The 21787-nt window shown below is 36.4% G+C and overlaps 1 protein-coding gene across 1 annotated transcript in view; it reads left to right on the plus strand.

Annotated features, from left to right (window-relative positions):
* RSPO2 (R-spondin 2) overlaps window positions 1–21787 on the plus strand; it is a 152002-nt gene that overhangs the window by 57959 nt on the left and 72256 nt on the right. The gene's annotated exons all lie outside the window — the stretch shown is intronic.

Below are 21787 nucleotides of genomic sequence, written 5' to 3' on the forward strand. Positions count from 1 at the left end.
CTTCTCCCATTCTGTCAGTTGTCTTTTGGTTTTTTGACTGTTTCCTTTGCTGTGCAAAAGCTTTTGATCTTGATGAGGTCCCAATAGTTCATTTTTGCCCTTGTTTCTCTTGCTTTTGGTGATGTTTCTAGGAAGAAGTTGCTGCAGCTGAGGTTGAAGAGGTTGCTGCCTGTGTTCTCCTCAAGGATTTTAATGGATTCCTGTCTCACATTGAGGTCTTTCATCCATTTGGAGTCTATTTTTATGTGTGGTACAAGGAAATGGTCCAGTTTCATTCTTCTGCATCTGGCTGTCTGATTTTCCCCAATACCATTTGTTAAAGAGACTGCCTTTTTTCCATTGGACATTCTTTCCTGCTTTGTCGAAGATTAGTTGGCTGTAGAGTTCAGGGTCCATTTCTGGGCTCTCTATTCTGTTCCATTAATCTATGTGTCTGTGTTTTGTGCTAGTACCACACTGTCTCTTTCTCTCTCTTTTTTTCCCTTTGCTCATTTTTTTGTCTCTTAAATTTCACATGAGTGAAATCATAGGGTATTTGTTTTTCTCTGATGTATTTCTCTTAGTATTGTATTCTCTAGCTCCATCTATGTCATGGCAAATGTCAAAATTCATGGCACATGTCAAAATTTCATTCTTTTTTGTGGCTGAATAATAATCCATTATAGATCTACACACACACACACACACACACACACACACACACACACACCTTATTTATCCATTCATCAATTGAGGGACACTTGGGCTGCTTCTGTAACTTGACTATTGTAAATATTGCAGCTATGAACATAGAGGTGCATGTATCTCTTGGATAGTGTTTTATATTTGGGTAAATATCCAGTAGTTTTATTGCTGAATGATAGGGTAGTTCAGTTTTCAACTTTCTGAGGACTTTCTATACTGTTTTCCACAGTGGCTGCCCCAGGTTACATTCCTGCCAACAGTGCAGAAGTTTTCTCATTTCTCCACCTCACCAACACCTGTTGTTTCTTGTGTTGTTGAGTATAGCAGTTCTGACAGGTGTGAGGGGATATCTCATTGTAGTTCTGATTTGTATCTCCCTGATGATGAGTGATGTTGAGCATCTTTTCATGCATCTGTTGGTCATCTGTCTTTGAAGAAATGTTTTTCATGTCTTCCTATTTTTAAATTGGTTATTTTGGATGTTGAGTAGTTTTATAAATGTTAAGTTTTTATTTAAATTCTGATTAATATACAGTGTAATATTCAGGTGTATAATGTAGTCATTCCACACTTCCCATAAAGCATCTCTGCTCCTCACAAGTACACTCCTTAATCTCCATCACCTATTTAACCCATCCCACCACTCACCTACCCTCTGGCAACTATCACTTTCTTCTCTATAATTAAGAGTTTGTTTCTTGGTTTTTCTCTCTTTTTTTCCTCCTATGATCATTTGTTTTGTTTGTTAAATTGCACCAAAAAAATAGTAAGATCCAAATAAACCTAAGCAAAGAGCTGAAAGGCCTGTATTCTGAAAACTGTAAAACATAGATGAAAAAAATTGAAGATGACATGAAGAAATGGAAAGACATTCCATGCTCATGGATTGGAAGAACAAATATTGTTAAAATGTCACATTACTACCCAATGAAATCTACTCATTTAATGCAGTCCTTATCAAAATACCAACAGCATTTTTCACAGAACTAGAAAGAAGAATCCTAAAATTTGTGTGGAATCACAGAAGACCCCAAATAGCCAAAGCAATCTTGAAAAAGAAAAGCAAAGTTGGAGGCATCAAAATTCCAGACTTCAAGCTTTATCGAAAAACTATAGTCATCAAAACAGTATAGTACCAGCATAAAAATAGACATATAGAACAGAAAATCCAGAAATAAACCCACAACTATATGGCCAGTTAATCTTGGACAAAGTGGGAAAGAATCAAAGAATCTGCAATGGGAAAAATACTGTCTTTTCAACAAATTGTGTTGAGAAAACTGGACAGCAACACGCAAAAGAAAGAAACTTGATTGCTCTTATACCATACACAAAAATAAATTCAAAATGGACTAAATACCTAAATGTGAGACCTGAAACCATAAAAATCCTAGAAGATAATACAGATAGTAACTTATTTGATATCAGCTACAGCAACATTTTTCTAGATATGTCCTCTCAGGCAAGGGGGGGAAAGGCAAAATGAAACTATTGATTATATCAAAATAAAGCTTCTGCATAGTGAAGGAAATTACACACACACACATATATACATGTAATTGAATATTACTCAGCCATAAAAAAGAATGGAATCTAGCCATTTGCAATGACATGGTTGGAGCTAGAGAGTATTATGTTAAGCTAAGTAAGTCAGTCAGAGAAAGACCAATACCACCTGTCAGAATGGCTAAACTCAACACAAGAAACAACAGGTGTTGGTGAGGAGGTGGAGAAAGGGTGATGTATAGTATTGTTGAATCACTATCTTGCACTTCTGAAACAAATATAACACTGTATGTTAACTATACTAGAATTTAAAGTAAAGTTAAATAAAAAAAAACCACCCTACTTTCTATGTACACACAGAAAAAATCTTAGAAAAAGACACAAAATTTGTAAATAGGATTGTTTTCTTAATTTCTCTTTCTGTTGCTTCATTATTGGTGTATAGAATTGCAACAGATTTCTGTATGTTGATTTTGTATCCTGTGACTTCACTGACTTTATCAGTTTTAGCAATATTTTGGGTGGTCTTTTGGGTTTGGTTTGGTTTTCTTTTTTTTTTTTTAAGATTTTATTTATTTGACAGATAGAGATCACAAATAGGCAGAGAAGCAGGCAGAGGGATAGAGGGAAGCAGGCCTCTTGCTGAGCAGAGAGCCCAATGCAGGGCTTGATCCCAGGACTCTGGGATCATAGACCTGAGCTGAAGGCAGAGGCTGAACTCACTGAGCCACCCAGGCGCCCCTTGGGTTTTCTATATATATTATCATGTCATCTGCAAATAGTGAAAGTTAGACTTCTTCCTAGTCAATTTGGGTGCTTTTTATTTCTTTTTGTTTGGTGAGGCTGGGACTTTCAATAGTATGTTAAATAACAATGGTGAGAGTGAATATCCTTGTCTTATTCCTGACCTTGGGAGAAAAGCTCTTGGTTTTTCCCCATTGAGTCTGATGTTAGCTGTGGGTTTTTCATATATGGGCTTTGCTATGTTCCCTCTAATCTACTCTGTTGAGTGTTTTTATCATGAGTGGATGCTGTGCTTTGTCAAATGCTTTTTCTGCATCTATTGAAATGATCATATTGTTCTTATCCTTTCTTTTATTAATGTGGTGTATCACACTGACTGACTTGCAAATATAGAACCATCCTTGCAACCTGGGAATAAATCCCACCCACTTCATCATGGTGAATGATTTTTTTTCAGGTATTATTGGATTTAATCTGCTAATATTTTGTTGAGGATTTTTGCATCTACATTCATCAGAGATACTGGTCTTTAGTTCTCCTTTTTTGTAGTCTTTATTTGGTTTTGTTTTCAGGGTAATGCTGATCTCATACGATGAATTTGGAAGTTTCTGTCCTAGGTTTTGGAATAGTTCAAATAGAATAGGTATTAACTCCTTCAAATGTTTGGTAGAATTCACCTGTGGTGCCATCTGGGCCTGGACTTTTCTTTTTTGGGAGTTTATTTGATGGTAATTGGTCTGTTCATATTTTCTGTTTCTTCCTCTCAGTTTTGGTAGGTTGAATGCATCTAGGAATTTACTCATCTGTTCTGGGTTGTCCAATTTGTTGGTATACAGTTCTTTTTTTTTTTTTTTAAATATTTATTTGACAGAGAGAGATCACTGTAGGCAGGCAGAGAGAGAGAGGGAGGGAAGCAGGCTCCCTGATGAGCAGAGAGCCCGATGCGGGACTCGATCCCAGGACCCTGAGATCATGACCTGAGCCGAAGGCAGCAGCCCAACCCACTGAGCCACTCAGGCGCCCCAGTTGGTATACAGTTCTTAATATTCTCTTATAATTGTTTGTAGTTCTGTGTGGTCCTTATTTCTCCTTTCTCATTTGTAATTTTGAGTCCTTTCTCTCTCTCTCTCTCTCTCTTTTTTGAAAAATCTGGCTAGAGGTTTATCAATTTTGTTTTTTGTTTTGTTTTGTTTTAACTAGTTCCTTGTTTCAATGACATATTCTATTTTTCTAGTTTCTATATCAGTTCTGCTCTAATCTTTATTTCTTTCCTTCTGCAGGTTTTACATTTTGTTTTTTCTTTTTCTAGCTCTTTTGGGAGTAAGGTTAGGTTGCTTGAGATTTTTCTTGCTTCTTGAAGTAGGCCTGTATTGCTATAAAGTTCCCTCTTAGAACAGTTGTTACTGCATCCCAGAGGTTTTGAATCATTGTTTTTTTATTTTTATTTGTTTCCATGTATTTTCTGATTTTATTTCCTGGTTGACCCATTTGTTGTTTAGTAACATGTTATTTAACCTCCACATATCTGTGGTCTTTCCAGAATTTTTTCCTGTGGTTGACTTGTAGTTTCATGATGTTGTGTTCAGAAAAGATGCACGGTATGACTTAGATCTTTTTGAATTTGTCAAGGCATGTTTTGTGGCCTAATATGTGATCTATTCTGGAGCATGTTCATGTGCACTTGAAAATAATGTGTATTCTGCTGTCTTAGGATGGAATGTTCTGAATATATCTGTTGAATCCATCTGGTTCTGTGTGTGAAAGCTATTGTTTGCTTGTTTTTCTGTTTCGATGATCTTTTGGTATAAGTGGGGTGTTCAAGTCCACTACTATTATTGTATTACCAATTAGGTACTTTATGTTATTACCTGTTGTGTGTATTTGGGTGCTCTCATGTTGGGTCCATAAATATTTGTAATTTTTATAGCTTGTTGGATTGTCCCCATTATTATTTTATAGCGTCCTTCTTTGTTTCTTGTTATAGTCTCTTGTTTTAAAGTCTACTTTGTTGGGGTGCCTGGGTGGCTCCTTTAGTTAAGCATCAGATTCCCGATTTCAGTTCGGGTCATGATCAAGCCCAGTGTGGTGCCTGCTTAAAATTTTCTCTCTCCCTCTCCTTCTGCCCCTGCCCCCCTCCAAAAAAAAAAAAAAATCTACTTAGTCTGCTACTAAGTATCACTACCCTGGCTTTCTTTACACTTCCATTTGCCTAATAGATGTTTCTCCATCCCCTCACTTTCAATCTACAAGTGTCTTTAGGTCTCAACAGTGTTTCTTGTAGGCAACATATAGATGGGTCTTGGCTTTTTAATCCATTCTGTCACCATTTCTCTTTTGAATGGAGCATTTAGTTCATTTACATTAAAAGTAGTTATTAGGGGCATCTGGGTAGCTCAGTGGGTTAAAGCCTCTGCCTTCGGCTCGGGTCATGATCCCCTGCATCAGGCTCTCTGCTCCGAGGAAGGCCTGCTTCCCCCTCTCTCTCTGCCTGCCTCCCTGCCTACTTGTGATCTCTCTCTCTCTGTCAAATGAATAAAATCTTTAAAAAAATCTTTAAAATCTTTAAAAAATAGTTATTAATAGGTATATGTGTATTGCCATTTTGTTACTTGTTTTGTGTTTTTTTTTTTTCGTAGCTTTTCTCTTATCCTTAAGCTTAAGTTTGAACCCATTTTTTACTCCTCTCCCCTCCACATTTTAGGTATATGGTGTCATACTTTACATCCTTTAATTTTGTGAATCTCTTGACTGAGTTTTAGAGATATACTTATTTTTACTGGCTTTTGTGCTTTCTTCTTTTCTTTCTCTTATTGTCTTTCCCTTTCCATTCTAAGAGTCCCCTTTAACTTTTCATGTAGGGTTTGTTTAGAGGTCATGAACTCCTTTAGCTTTTGTTTGTCTGAGGAACTCCTTATCTCTCCTTCTATTCTGAATGATAGCTTTACTGGATAGAGTATTCTCGGCTGCACCTATTTCCCATTCAGCACTTTGTATGTATCACGCTACTCCCTTCTGGCTTGGAAAGTTTCTGCTGAAAAATTATGTGATAGCGTTATGGGGTTTCCCACATATGTAACTGTTATTTGGCTGCTATTAATATTTCTTCTTTATCACTCTATTTTGCCATTTTAATTTTATCTTGCTGTGTATCTGCTTTGGTTGATTTTTCTGGAGATTCTCTGTGCTTCGTGCATTTGGATATGTGTTTCCTTCTTCCAAATTAGGGAAGTTTTCAACTATTATTTCTTCAAATAAATTTTCTGCCCCCTTTTCTCTCTCTCCTTCTTGGACTCCTGTAATGTGAATGTTATTATGCTTGATGGAATCACTGAGATCCTTTAAGTCTCTTTTTGTTTTGTCTAATTCTTTTTTCTCTTTCTTGTTCAGCTTGATTACTCTCCATTACTCTGTTTTCTAGGTCAATTTGTTCCTACTCTTTGTCAGCCTGCTGTTTATTCCATCAAGTGTGTTTCTCATTTTAGTTATTGAACCTTTATCTGTGCTGTATTATTCCTTATCTGTTAAGAGTCTCACTGATGTCCTCCATCCTTTTCTCCAGTGCAGTGAGTATCTTTATGATCATCACTTTAATTTCTCTATCAGGTATGTTATTTATATCTGTTTCACTTATATCTTTGGCTGTGGCCTTGTCCTGTTCTTTCACTTGGTACAAATTCTTCTATCTTATTTTGTCTGAGTCTCTATGCCTATTTCTCTGTGTTAGGAAAGTCAGCTGCATCTCTTATTGTTGAGAATAATGAACTTACAAAGAAGAGGTCCTGTTCCCAGAGCCCAGCACTTCAGGGAGCGTCTCCAGTGTGTGCTGCATGCACTCTGATGTTTTGTCCTGGCCACTTTATTCCTCAGGCCATATGTCTGTAGCAGCTTTCTTTGTCTGTTGTGGGCAGTGTTTGGTCCCTGGCCTGAATGTGGCAAGTTTTAACTAGGTGTGCTCTGGTCTGCTTATAAAATAAAAGCATACTTCCCCCTTTGGAATTAAGTAAACTTCTGGGCAAAATTTTTCCCAATAAACTTTCACATAATGGTGTTAGGATGGTAAAGATCTTTGCCTGAATTAAATTATTATATTAATGATGGCAAAATGGTAAATCTAATTATGTGGCACAGTCATTCAAATGCAAGATTGTAAGATATTGTATGAGACAACTGGGCTAGACTCTAAAAGATCTCAATGTCTAGAAAGATGAAGACTAGTGGATGAAGTATTCCTAATTGAAAGGACTAAGGAAAGAAACCAAGTTCATGGTCTTTGGTTTCTCCCTCTCTTTCTTTCTTTCTTTCTTTATTTATTTATTTTCCTTTCAAGACTTTGAGAGAGCACAAAAGTGAGAGAGATCACAGAGGGAGAAGGAGAAGCAGACTGTCTACTATGGGGGCTCAATTCCAGGACCCTGAGAACATGACCTGAGCCAAAGTCTCAGCCTTTGACTGAGCCACCTCTTTGATTAGTTTCTAGATAGAGGGGGGAAAACAGAACAGTTTTGGAATAGCTGAAGAAATACGAATATAGACAGCATACTAGTAATATTACTTTACCCATGTTAAATTTCTGAGGTCCTACAATGGACCTATTGTATTATTGTGATTACATAAGAGAATGTTCTTATTCTCAGAAGGTATATGCTAAATTTCATGTGAAGTATTGTTATGCTTGCAACTTACTTTCAAATAATTTATCAAAAATATGTATGTGTGCATTTCCATACTTTTTCCTCTATCCATAGATCTTTGTATGTATAGAGGTAATGATATAATTAGGAAAGAAAGGGAAAATAATGTGTTTTTTTTTTTAAATGAGGTTAGTTTTGATAGGACTTACTTTTAGTGACTTATAAATACCAGCATTGATGTTTATAATAATTGTTTTAAATTGTAAGTGTTCACAACCTTTTTGTCCTAAAGACTATTCTAGAATTTGAAGATTTTAAAGTTCAGTTTTCTAATTTACTGAAAATCTAACATTTATCCATCTCTCTTCTTTTAATTCCTATTTCAGGGGGTACCTGGGTAGCTCAGTTGGTTGAATTTTGGCTCAGGTCATGCTCTGGGTCATGAGATTGAGCCCTGTGTTGGTCTTCGCCCTGGGCATGAAGCCTGCTTATGATTTTCTCTCTCCCTCTTACTCTGTCCCTCTCCCTGCCTGCATGCTTTCTGTCTCTCTGTTTAAAAAACAAAAAAGTAAAACAACAATATTCAGGAACCAGTTTCTCAATACTTTTTTTTAAAGATTTTATTTATTTATTTATTTATTTGACACAGAGAGAGATCACAAGTAGGGCAGAGAGGCTGGCAGAGAGAGAGGGGGAAGCAGGCTCCCTGCTGAGCAGAGATCCCCATGTGGGGCTTGATCCCAGGACCCTGAGATCATGACCTGAGCTGAAGGCAGAGGCTTAACCCACTGAGCCATGCAGGCATCCCCACTTTCTCAACATTTAAGAATATAATAATTCATTAACCTCTTCCTGCCTGTCTTATATGTCAATATTTAAGCCATACCTGATTTTCCTTCACTTTGAAGGGCTTTAACTATTGCAAAAATGAAAGCAGAAAATAAAAATTTATCTCTCTTTCATGTAATATTACCCATATCTTAATAGTTAGGTTAACTTTTCCTTTTTATTAATTTTGCTTTAAAAAATTTTCACAAACCCAACTTTTGCTGCCTTTACATTTCTTTTTTTGATTATTTTTTCCCTAATGTATCCATGTATCCTTTTGTACATGTTGCTTAAAATGTTTGAAATTACCAGAGAGCTTGCCATAAAACCATATTGAATTTATAGAACGTTAGTAATTTTTCCCCCCTTTGGAGTTATATAATAGATTTTTTTTAATATAGATTTATATAGATTTTTATATAATAGATTTTTTTTTTAAGTAGGCTCCATGCCCACTGTGGAACCCAATGTGGGGCTCAAACTCACCACCATAAGATCAAGACCTGAGCTGAAATTGAGTCAGATGCTTAACCAACTAAGCCACCCAGATGTCCCAGTAGATTTCTCTTTTTGAAAAATACCTTCTTAACACCTATTCTAATTTAGAAAAATTGGCTGCAAATCTAAGCTTGTTAGCTTAGATTTCAAACTTTCTAAGCTTGTTAGCTTAGATTTCAAACCTTTCAAACTTAAAAAACAAAAACAAACAAACAAAAAACAAAAACAACCTTCTTAAAGTCTTCAATTATATTTCTAGAGTCACAGTTTCTGTATTCTGCTGTTATAAACTCCATGGTAACATCATACTTCCTGTGTTCTCCACACAATTTTCCTTGAGTCCAAGTTAAGTCCTGAGTGGCTCCTTTTGTTATTTTTGCTGTTGGCTGAAAGATAAATTGTGAATAAAATAAGCCAAGATTTATCAAACCTATTAAACAGTTTTTTCCTTGCATTCCCCAACCCTGTGCATACATCTGGCACATACTCGATTTCTTCTTTTTGGGATCTCCTCCTCCGGTGTGCAAACTTCTGCTTTCTCTTTAACACCCAGCTCCTATTATCACCTGTTTTTTAGCTCTTCCAGAATAAACTAATCTTCCCCTCTACCCACAAATACTTGGTGCCATGCAAATAAAATTCAATTTAAAAACCACAGCACCTTCTTGAAGAGCTCATATTGAACAAATCTAGAATAAGATGAGCATTAAGTATAGTTAACAAATGATAGTCCACTGAGTAAAATCCATGATTCCCTACTGATACAAACAAGCAGGGAACAATTGCAGGAGAAGGGCAAGCTCCTCCTGACAATTGAATACACCCTAATCAGTGGAGAAGGAATGACAGAATTAGAAAATCACCTTTGAGAGCCATCAGAATGAGAGTTGATTTAGGCAAGAATAAAACACTGGGGGGCACCTGGATGGCTCAGTGGGTTGGGCCTCTGCCTTCGGCTCAGGTCGTGATCTTGGGGTCCTGGGATTGAGCCCTGCATCAGGCTCTCTGCTTGGTAGGGAGGCTGCTTCTCTCTCCCGCCCTCTCCCCCGCCCCACCTGCCTCTCTACTTGTGATCTCTGTCAAATAAATAAAATATTTTTTAAAAAAATTGATAACCATAACTAGTATGTCGATTTGTGATGAAAAAAACAGGATATTTATCCAAGTTATTGTATTTTTTCCAAAAATTAATATAGAGGGGAAAATAGTAACTTTGCAGTGTAGAAACATGGGAGACACCATCTTAAGGCATCAAAGTTAATGTTGTGAGTAATACATCCAAATTCATCAGGTACCATTTGGCATGCACAAGAAAGGACATAACACCACTTCATACATTATCCCAAGACTGTGTGGCCAATCATGAGGGAGTATCAGACAAACCCAAATAAACATTCTATAATAACTAACCTATTATTTTCCAAAACGCAAGCTCATGAAAGAGGAACTGTTCCAGATTAAAGGAGGCTAAAGAGATGAAAACCTAATGTGTTGCATAAACTTGGATGGGATTCTATTCTAGGGGAAAAATAGATATAAAGGACATTATGGAATAATTGAGTATAGACTCTGGATTAGAAAATAGTATTGATATGGCTGATACAAGACAATGTCTTTGCTTTTGGAAATACATACTGAATGCTGAGAAAATGTAGAGATAAAAGAGTATAATATCTGCTACTTGTACTCAAATGGTTCAGAAAATGTATATGCATATCTGTGTGTGTGTGTGTGTGTGTATAGATATATAGATATACGTATAGCCCCAGACATGAATATACACATACACACACACACACACACACACACACACACACGTATATATATATGTATATATGTGTGTATTTATTCATGTCTGGGGCTATACGTATGTCTATGTCTGTAAACACATACACATATAGTTTTGCCACCTTGAGAGTGACCAAATATTCTTTACAGTTTTCCATTAATAGACAATTTGCTTTTGAATTTCAAGGCCTGGAGTTTTAGAGGACTGTGGTCAGAGAGCAGTGGCACATGCTCTCCAGATCCATCTAGAACAGAAGTTTCTTTTCTGTGTCAGAATGTTAGTCCATATCTCTCCACTTCAGCACATCTTTAAAGTCTAGTTTTGATCATTTGAGTGGCATCCCCAGCCTTTCTAATTACACAGGTATGCCTGCTTTGTTACTTCAAAGGCCCCCTGGCCAGGAGGGCATCTGTCTTCAAAGTCATTGAGGGGAGTGGCCCATTTGCAGGAAATTGTATGGTTTGGGTAGGTTTTTTTTTTTTTTTTTTTCCTTTGAACTTGTCAAGTAGAGATCCCTATTGAAAAAGTGCTGGCCTTTTTCTGTATGCCCAAACAAATACTTTCCATTTGTAATTCTGAAGATCCTCTAACCTCTGCCAGAAGAAACCTGTAAATCAGTTTCCCTATTATCCTTTTCATTGTATCAACAGTGTTCCTCTGAAACGTTTCTGTAGATGATATCTTAATTTTGTTGGTTTATGAGATTTAATATGTTCTCAGATATGTTAGGAAAGACTCCTATGTTAGGAAAGTATAGTGCTCTTAGTGACTAATCATCAAAAGAAACTTTGGTTATTTTGCTGGAGCTAAAAACAGAGCAAAGGCACAATGAGCAATTACAAGGGTATAGTCTAATTTGAAAGAACTCTGTTTCAATCATGCTTTCATGCATTTTTTTCTCCTAGGTGCTGTACATGTATCTCTTAATGGGGGGAAAAAAAAAAAAGCATGGCTTTTGAGAGAGCTGGATTCAGATTTGTCACTAACAAACTATGACCTTGGAAAGGTTTCTTAAACTCCCTGATCTGTTTATTCGCTTTGATAAACAGAAATTATGAGTAATAAGCATGACTTTCAAAGAGTATGAAAGCATGTAGCCTACAATTTATCATATACCGTGTTCTCTCCCCCCCCCCCATTTTGACTTTCCTCTTTTTCATTGCTTGCTTCTTGTTCTGAATAGACAGAACTTTCTTAGAATGAAAGACTGGTGAACCAGATAGATTTCAAACTGGGTCTAAGGTAAGGATTGCTGTGATACATGTTGACAAAGTATTTTAAAATAGAGTGTTTATAAATCTTAAATGCAGACAATTTAACAATTCAGGACCATATCTTGTTTAGGTCTGGAGATTAAGTAGTGAATCATTCAGATTTTTGTTCATGAATGTGATTTTACCAAGATTGACCTACATTGAATATAATAAAGCTTTCACTGTTTTTTTTTTTTTTTTTTTTTTTTAGCATCACAGTGAAGTCTTGAATAATTATTGCATAATGTTTGTCAACCCTAAGGGTTTGCTAGTGTGTTTTTCATTAATGCAACTTAAAAAAATTTTATCATCTTTGTTTGAAGAAACCTTTCTCCAGGACAGTGTAGCTAATAGAGTGTTCATTCTCAAATTTAAAACACAGTGGTATGACCCATGGAAGTTTCCACATCTAAAACACATGGAGTCTTTAATCTGGCTAGTTATGACACAGATTCTTCTTGAGGGCTGTGTTTATGACACCAAATGAGCCATCCAGTTTGCTTTCCAATTATTGCTTTAAATTAAAAGTGGAATAAGCAGAAGTTACCAAACTAGTTTCTATTCTAGGATGCAGAAAAGTATATGAGGGATTACTCATATACGATGAGAATGGGAACGTATATTGAATAGACTTCATCTTACCCCTCCTCCCCTTTTTAAAAACAATTTAATTTATGTATAGCCAGAGTGGGGGAGATTTTTCTACAGGCAATTAGGTCAGATACTATGGCACTTACAGTACTTACGAAGTATGCAAAACTATTTTGAAATAGTGTTAGTATAAGATATACTTAAGTACTTTATGGAATAAAAGTCTGGCTCTGTTTGTGAGCAGTTTGTTTTTCTCTATTTAAATGATTGGATTATCTTCTTATGTAAACATGGAACCCTGTAAGAGTGGTGGTTTCACAATCTTCATAAATGTATATAGTTAGATCTCTTGTTGGAGTTACCATTAGCACCAACAGGCTGTCAGCATTTCCATGGAGTTGCTTAAGTATGTCGTGAAAGCCCAAGCCAACACTTGGCACGAGTAATGTGTGCTACACAGCAGTTTCTAGCTTATAGGATTGCACACATTCTAACTTCAAGCTTGCTTTTCTTTTAGCCTGAGAATCATTTTATACAGTATGGGTTTTTTTTTTTTTCCTCTCACAGATTCAAGCAGGTGGCTTATTTTATACAACAGATGACTCTTCCCTTGTTTCAAAAACATCATGTATCTTTGAAAAAATGAGCAATCTCAAACCATCTTCCATTTTTCTCTGATTTCATCAACTCATTTAAGTTCTTGGCGTTAGCAGTAGTAGAAGCTGAAGAGCTTGTGATTCTGGTGGGTGGTATCTGTCCACTGTGGTAGCTGAGTTTTGTGATGAGTATCTTCTGGGCCTTAATTGTACACCACCCCCATTATCTGTCAGAATTAACATCTAGTATAGGGATATACATTATGATTTTTGCGTCAGAGTTTTAGGGGGTGAAAAGGAATAGTTTTTTTTTTTTAATGATTTTATTCATTTGAGAGAGAGAGAGCACACAAGCAGGGGGCGAGGAAGAGGGAAAGGGAGAAGCAGGCTTCCCAGTGAGCCAGCTGGGAGCTCCATGTTGGGCTTAATCCCAGGACCTGGAGATCATGACCTGAGCTGAAGGTGATGGCCAACCATCTGAGCCACCCAGGTTCCCTGAAAAGGAATAATTCTTATAGGCTTGGCTTCAATTATGGGAAATATTTCATTTGGGGAATTGCATATGCTAAACCGAGGGCTTATGATTTTTTTTTTTAATCCAGATCTATATATACATAGCTGCCCCCCCCATATGTATGGCTTGTCTTTTTACTTAGGGTATTCATGACCATTTTGGAAACATGTTTTTGGAGAACTTTTAAATTCTATTTAATTCTTTTGGAATTTTTCTGTTCTACCTGAGTAGCTCACTCCTCTGCTTTGGGCAGACTGTTTTAACTGCTAGTGATGTCTGTGGCTTGTGAAGTTCCAGATAGGTTTGTTGTGCTCTCAAATACACCCATGTAAGGCTCCACATGTATTTTGCAACTGTGTCTTGGTTCATCATCTTTCCTTGACCCACATTTACTGACTGTTCTGGGCTTCCCTGTGACATCTTAGTTGTCCCACTTAAAGCATGCATGACACACACACCTCATAGGGGCTTTCTCCTTCCCTGCTCCATTGGGGTGTGGGGGGGGAAATTCCTGCCCAGTGAACCACACTATGGCCACAGTTAACTGTGGTAGTAAATATACTTCTGAGGTCCCAATTTATGAGGATTGTGGCTGCAGTGGCACTGGCGAGTAATGAGATTATAACTGTGGTCATTTTCTTCATTTTTTTTCCAAGTTATTAGCACTTTATGTGTTAATATAAATCTGTGACTCCATTTAGCTCTCTCCCTCCATATTTTAAAGTCTCCTGGTAGCCTTGAGTTCTGGTACAGTGAGATACATACTTTTGTAAGAGAAACAAGATCATCTCATTAAAGACCTTTAATCCTAACATCATTAAAATACTCGTCTCTAAAGATGATTTTCATATTTGGGTGTGGCCTTATAAATTTTTAGAAATATTATTTTCCCAAGAATTACTGGTAGAGATAAAATCCTAGTAAGTCTTTCATTCTTAATTATCCTATTTTAGGTGGGTAAAATGGAATTATTAATTATCAAATAATTATCAAACTTTTAGGTAGCCCGTTAATATGGATTTCCCAAAGCTAGTAGTTCAGGAAGTTCATTTTTTAAGCCTTTTACTTAAAAATGTTGTTATCTATTGAAGTCATAAGAGACACAGATATTCTGAGAAATATGGTTTAATTCTAGAAATTATAGAATTTTGGGATTTTGGGTAGAAGTTTGCCTTTTATTCTCAAATTCTTTTCTAGAATAAATTCATGTTAAGTGGACATTTTAGAAATTTATCTCTGTCTAAGCTTTATTCACATTGTTAATTTTAACATCTGTTTTCTTTCTAAGGCATGAGAACTATAATCATCTAGGGTTTAAATTACTTATCTTTACATCAAAGATCAGAGTACATGTTCCATGATGTTATTTTCTATGAATATTCACAACTTACCATAAAACTAAGTACCCTGAGTTAATAGATTGCTTTGGGTAGTATGGACATTTTAACAATATTAAATCTGTCAATCTATGGAAAAAAAAAAAAACAACTAAGTACCCTGAGATAGTCCTTTTTCATCTTGGTGAAATCTTCTGTAACTCCTAAATTCATGACCTTGAGTGCTTAGTTGGGTTTGAGCTTGGTATAGTACCCATGATTAAAGGATTTTTCTCCTAATGCTGCCAAGCCTCCAGTGGAAGGATCTATGCCCAGCTAGATGTGTATACAATACAACAGGCAGGTTTCTCGTTATTGGTGCCATAAGTTTGATCAATGAAGTTGATAGTAATTGTTTATCTTTAGAAATCTTTTGAACTCTTAACCAGCAAATACGGAGTGAGACTAGGGAGCCAACAGTCCATTGTTTAGCCCCATTATTTTAAAATTCAAAATTTGTACCTTTTGTCAGGAATGGATGCCTTCACCAAGAAGGAATTTAGATTTCTTCTTGCTTGGCAAGGGCTAAATCCCGAAACAGGGGAACACTTTTTAAAAGTGTTAGGAGAATATTAGAAACAGATGGGCATTCAACACCTACATAAAAGGCACTATGGGATAAAATGTGAATAACTGGATTTAATTTAACAAAAGATCAAACTTAAAATACCAGGATTCATAAAAAACCTTGCAATTTAAGAGGAACACAAATAATTAGAATTAAGAAATAATATTTACACTGTTTGTAATCTATATACTTGTTAGTAATGTAGGTATTCTTACTTGGGTTCTGCCTGATAATTTTTCTTGTTCTCTATATCCACTTGTTCCTTTCTGTGTCAAGGAGGTATGTGTAGATTTGTGTTGATACTACTGCCAACACCTTTTTGAAGATTTTTAATGTTTTATGTGATATATTTAATCTTTAGAGTTTTGGGTGGGTCTAGATTTAGAAAAAGTGTTTTGGTTGGAATGATGAGGCTCTGGATCTCAGTAGGCTTTAGAGTTGGAAAAGTTGAAGCTTACAGAGAGAGCAAATAAACATGGTCATCAAAGCTGGGAATTAAGATCTGTTTATTCACCTGCACACTTGAATTAAATCTCATAGCAATAGGCAGAGCCATTTAACTTATTAAGATCCTAACCAAATAAATTACTATAGTCATGTTTAAAAGTCCATTTTTGCCTGGCTTTAGATACTGAGCTTGGTATAGTCATCATATAATGGATGAAGAAGTTCATGTTGACTCAAGTTATTGATTTACAACTTAGCACTAGGATAGTTGATACTGGACAGTGATTAATTAAAAGTCTACTTGAGATTTGGGACATGAAGCTTCACATTGCAAAAAAATTACATGTGCTCTTGTCCTTCAGTGTTGACAAGAATTATTAATGGCTAGAGAAGTTTGGGGGATGGGAAGAGCTCTTAGTTTGGATGTGACTCACATCATTTTTGCTTTAAGAGAATTCCTCATTTGTAGGGTTATAAAGAAATCTGATGTGGACTAAGATAAGTATTCCCTGATTCATTTCCACTAAGCCAGTCAAGTTTCATGTAAATAAGACCTAGCTTTTAATGATTTTAAGAAAACCTTTAAAAAAAATGTGGAGCATAATTTGTTGACTCTGTAATCTTCCTGGTCAAGATGAAAGTTAGCTTCTGATACATCAAAACAAAACTAAAAGTCTTTAACTTATGTTGATCCTCTTAGTTCTGTAATTCTCTTTTCTCCATACCTGTGACCACAGGGTGTGATTTATGGTGATAAAGAACTCTTGGTTGAACTTTGGAACTAAAATATAGCATCAGCTTTTGCTTATGATGACAGACCGCCTTTTAAAACCATTCTGCTATGTATGTAACTCTTCCAGATTCTGTTTTTACTGATGAAGCTAATTTGGGATTTGGATAACCTCGATAGAATTCTTCAAATCTATAGTTAAATTGAAGAGCAGAAGGCAGCCAGCCGACCCCTCATGGACCTGCTGCAGAGAGTGCTGCCCTAGGGGGCTCCCACGGATGCAGCCCCAGCCAACAACCTCTGCCCTCACCTTTGCCCCTGGTTGCTCCTCTTTAAGACTTGCTCTTTCATGAGAGACATCAGTTGCTTCCCAAGTATTATACCAGAGGGTCTTTGTGCTTAAGATGGGTTATGCTCTTAGACAACCCTGAAAATATTAAAACGAGTTTTCCCTAGCCACTGCTCCTCCATGCCAAAGCCATTTTGTCCATCACACAGCTTCCAAGGACTCCAGCTCTTTTCCTCTCACCCAAGTCTTTGCACCCTACCCACCCTCTTTCCAATTTTTACCTCTTTTTTACACAGAGAAGTTGAGCTGTACCCCAGTTTTTGAAGCTTACCTATTCCTTACACCCTGCTCAGGGCACCAAAAATAATGTCAGCATAGAACCTCTTTAGAAGGCAGCTGGGGCAATTATAAATAGTATAGGCTTATTTTCATCGATAATGAAAATGCTTTATAAATCAATGTTATCGTGTCAGAATAAAGTGTAACCGAAGTCCTACAATGAGCATAATCTCTGTAAAATCAACCCAACACCAGAGTGTGGAGTGAAAAAGAGAGAGGTGGATAAGGGATTGGGGGCATCATAACCGCCTTAGAAGAAATAAGGGCCCGAGTTATGAGAGGATTTAGTGGAAAGCAGAAAAGTGAGAGTTGGAACTAACAGTATAGGAGGAGACATTATCATGGAAGCCAGAGGAGGAATAAAACATTCTGAAATGACCCCAGGTACAGGAGTTGTGAGGACCAGAAACCAAGAATGAAGGTTTGAATTAAGGATTAGAAAACTGGTTGTGGTCTTCAGAAAAAGTAGTGTTGAAGATAATAGAATGGGTGGTTGGAGTAAATAGAGGCAGAAGATAGAACTGACACTAAAGCTCACCACTTGACAGAAATTGGGCAAGTTATGATACATGCAAAGTATGGCCAGTTGTGAAAAATACCAATTATCTTATGTATATATGTATGTATATGTATTTAGAAAGTGGTCTCCCAAAATTTTATTAGGAATCCTATCTGAGGAAGTAATTTTTCATCTGTATTGATTCTTTTTTTCCTTCACAGTTTCAGATTTTAGAAAATATGGTAGTAAATAAGGAACTGTTTTGGGAAGCGTCAATAGGTTTGCAAGCAGGAGAATGTCCATGAAGTGGATTCAGCAGGCAGGTAAAAACCATTGAACTTTTGATAGAACAGAGTCCTGGGATAGCCAGGAAGAAGTGGATCTTTTTTTTTTTTTTAATATTTTTAAAATATGTTTTTATTTATTTATTTGACAGACAGAGATCACAAGGAGGCAGAAAGGCAAGCAGAGAGAGAGAGGAGGAGGAGGAAACAGGCTCCCTGCTGAGCACAGAGCCCAATGCAGGGCTTGAACTCAGGACCCTGGGATCATGTCCTGAGCTGAAAGCAGAGGCTTTAAGCCACTGAACCACCCAGGTGCCACCAAGAGGTGGATCTTAAAGACCAGATCAAAGAGCAGTCTTGGCTCTAATTCCTGGGTCTGAGTGCCTTGGCGGTTCTTTGTTTTAACTTTTGAAAAGGAGCCAAACTCCTGTTTTGGGATCTCCCTACAAGAAAAGGTGTAAGATCCAAGCGGGGTTGTGGGTGGAAGCCCAGAAGAAGCGGGGAGAGCATCTTGTGGGACTAAAACCTATATAGATGTGCTACAGTAGCTGTAAATATATCGGTGGTTGAATCATTGTAAGGAAAGTTGTGGTATACAGTGTTCTTTGTTGTGTAGCTGCTAGTCTGAATACTTAGGGCTTGATACTGATTTTATATGCAGAAAAATTCTATGGAGGGCAAATAGGATGTGGCCTCAAAGCTAAGTGTTTCAATAAATTGTTGAGTTTTCTATTCTCTAATTTCTTTCTTCTGTGGGTTAGCTTAATAAAATGAAGTCCGTGTGACTTAATACATATCTTGTTATCAGTATACCAAGCAAGGTCATAAATATAACTAAAAGTTAAATGAGTTTTCATACTTTAGAAATTATATTGGGATGTCAGATTGTATCATTAATTTTATGCCAGGGCTGGAAACAGTATTTTCTTGAAATTACTCTTTTTATCATTAGATGTAGTAAACTCCATAAGGCTCATATATCCATTTTCAGAACCTGTTTCAACATTTACTTAGTATTATCCCACCTTGTACTTCCAATGGATATTTCTGTTATTTCAAATGAAACACAAGCCATAAGAGTAAAGCATATCATATGGGTGAGCATCCAATATAATTTGTGGAATCTTCGAAAGATATATAATTACAAGTAACAATTACATTATCCTGAAGTTAGAGTATGGCCTTCCTACCCATTTTTTTTGAATTCAGATACAATTTGCTTGTGAATTATGCAGATTACTTATTTAAGAAACGCATGGCTTGCTAAGTTTTGTGAATATGTATGTTGTATATCCAATATCTAGTCAAGGTTAGAACATTTCTGTCACCTTCTAGAATGGGTTAACTGGGGTCTGCACACCCTACACCTGTTTCCATTCATGTCCACTTGGAGCCTCAGAGTATGACCTTGTTTGAAAATAGGGCTTTGCAAATGAAATTAAGGTAAGGATGGATAGGAGATCCTACTGGATTAAGGTGAGCCCTAAATGCAAAGACCATGTCTTTATGAGAGGCAGAAAGGACACACAGAGATACATAGAGAAGATGGAGTCATATGGGAGATACACTCCCACAAGGTAAGGAACACTTGGGGCCAGAGAGAAGGTTTCTTCCCTATGGCTATCAAAGGACACCTGGCTCTGCAGACACCTTGATTTCAGACTTCAGTCCACAGAACTTAGAAAATGAAATCCTGGTGTGTAAGCCACCACACTGTAGTAATTTGTTAAGGCAACAAATACACCTGCCAAAAATTCCTGCGTACCCCTTTCCAGTCAGTCCCAAACCCTCAGAGGCATTTAATGTTCTAATTTTGGTCACCACAGATAAGCTTCACACGTCCTCGACATCAATTAAATAGAATTATACAAAGTCTGTGTGTGTGTGTGTGTGTGTGTGTGTGTGTGTGTGTGTGTGTGTCTGGTTTCCTTTGTTCAATATAATGTCTGTAAGTTTCATTCCTTTTCATGTATGTGCCAGTAGTTTAATTCTTTTATCATTAAAATACACCATAATTTATCCATTCTCCTAGTCAAAGACATTTGGATGTTTATCTCCTACTCCTATTTTATACGTTTACTACATCTGTGGTTGTCATGGGTTTAGAAGTGATACATTACTGTTTCTGTGGTTGTTACCAAGAATTTTAACAAGTACATGTAACTTAAGGAAGTTTCATCTATATTGGTCTTCCTCACTCAAAATGTAGAAACTTTGAATTCTTTGCCTTTGTTTTCCCTCCTTGAGTCTTCCATGTTACTGCTCTTAAATATAAAATATGTATTATTTTTAAATTTTGGAAATTGATTCTTCTTAAAAACTGATAACTTTTCATAGGCATACCAACATATTTCTCATATTTGATCACTGTTGCTTATTACATTCTACTTCTTTGAGTTCCATTTTATTTTCCCTGATATATGCAGTTTATTCTTTTGGTGAATGATTAATAATTTCCTTGCCTTTATTTTGGCTGGAAATATCTTTATTTTGCCCTCTTTCTTTAACTATCATTTAGTTACTTGTCGAATTATAGTTTGATAATTTTCCCTTAACAGGTTGCAGGTAATATTCCTCCATCTGACAGACATTATTTCTGATGAGATGTCTGCTAGAGATAAAAATTCCTTTCTAGGTGATCTGTTTCTCTCTGGTTTGTCTTCATTCTTTAGTACAAATATGCTGTGTTCAGATGCAGACTTGTTTTTACTGATCTACTCAGATGTCTGAAATTTTCATCTAAAGAATTCATCTCTTTCTGATTAGATCTCTATTATATCTCTATTATATCTCTTCTGATATGATCTCTGGATATTATGTCTTATGTCTTACTCATGCTATTTTTTTTTTTACTCTGTAGCACTTAATAATCATGTATTAAAACTTTTTCATTTTTTTTACATGCTTCTTACCTTTTCCACATTTTCATCTTTATTGTGTTTGTTGTTACAGTTATTTAAACCTGTTTTCTAGTTAAATACCTTTCTTCTATTCAATTGTTCATAGATTTTTTTTTCAGTTTTGGAATTTTCATTTCTTTCTAATTGCACAGTCATTAGGTGATACTGCCCCTCTTCCCTTGTGATTTCTAGTCCTTACTTTATCTCTTTTAAGTATTCTGAAGATAATCTCTTTTAAGACTCTTTCAGATTGTTCTATTATTTCTGACTCTTTAGGTGTGAGATCTGTCTCTCTAAGGCTGGTGATTCTTCCTCATGGAGGTTTGCTTGTCCCTGTGATTGGTTCATTTTGATGTGAAGGTGGCTTTCCATGTAAGTTCCACGTCTCAAGATTGTAGAACATTTCTTTAGGGTAGTTTCATATTATTTTCTTTGTGGGTTTTCATGGATTGATGTTTTTATGTTAGAATCTTGATTTAATGATTTGATTCTACACTGATACTTTGAACTTGGATCTCATACTTGGATGTATTGCAAATTTGGGTTTCTTGTGTCTCATGGATTATAATTTCTCTCTGCCTGCTCATCCACCCTATGCTCCTAATCTGTGGTTGAAATCTTCATCTCTGGTAAATTGGGGTGGGGGCTTCTAGTACTCATTTCATGGGCCAACAGCCCTCACAACTCCAGTCTCCATGAAGAGACCCAAGAGTCTGGTGTT

The sequence above is a fragment of the Lontra canadensis genome, unplaced genomic scaffold (genome assembly GCF_010015895.1).
Source record: "Lontra canadensis isolate GAN:19392208 unplaced genomic scaffold, GSC_riverotter_1.0 scaffold15, whole genome shotgun sequence".
In the NCBI taxonomy this organism is placed as follows: Eukaryota; Metazoa; Chordata; class Mammalia; order Carnivora; family Mustelidae; genus Lontra; species Lontra canadensis.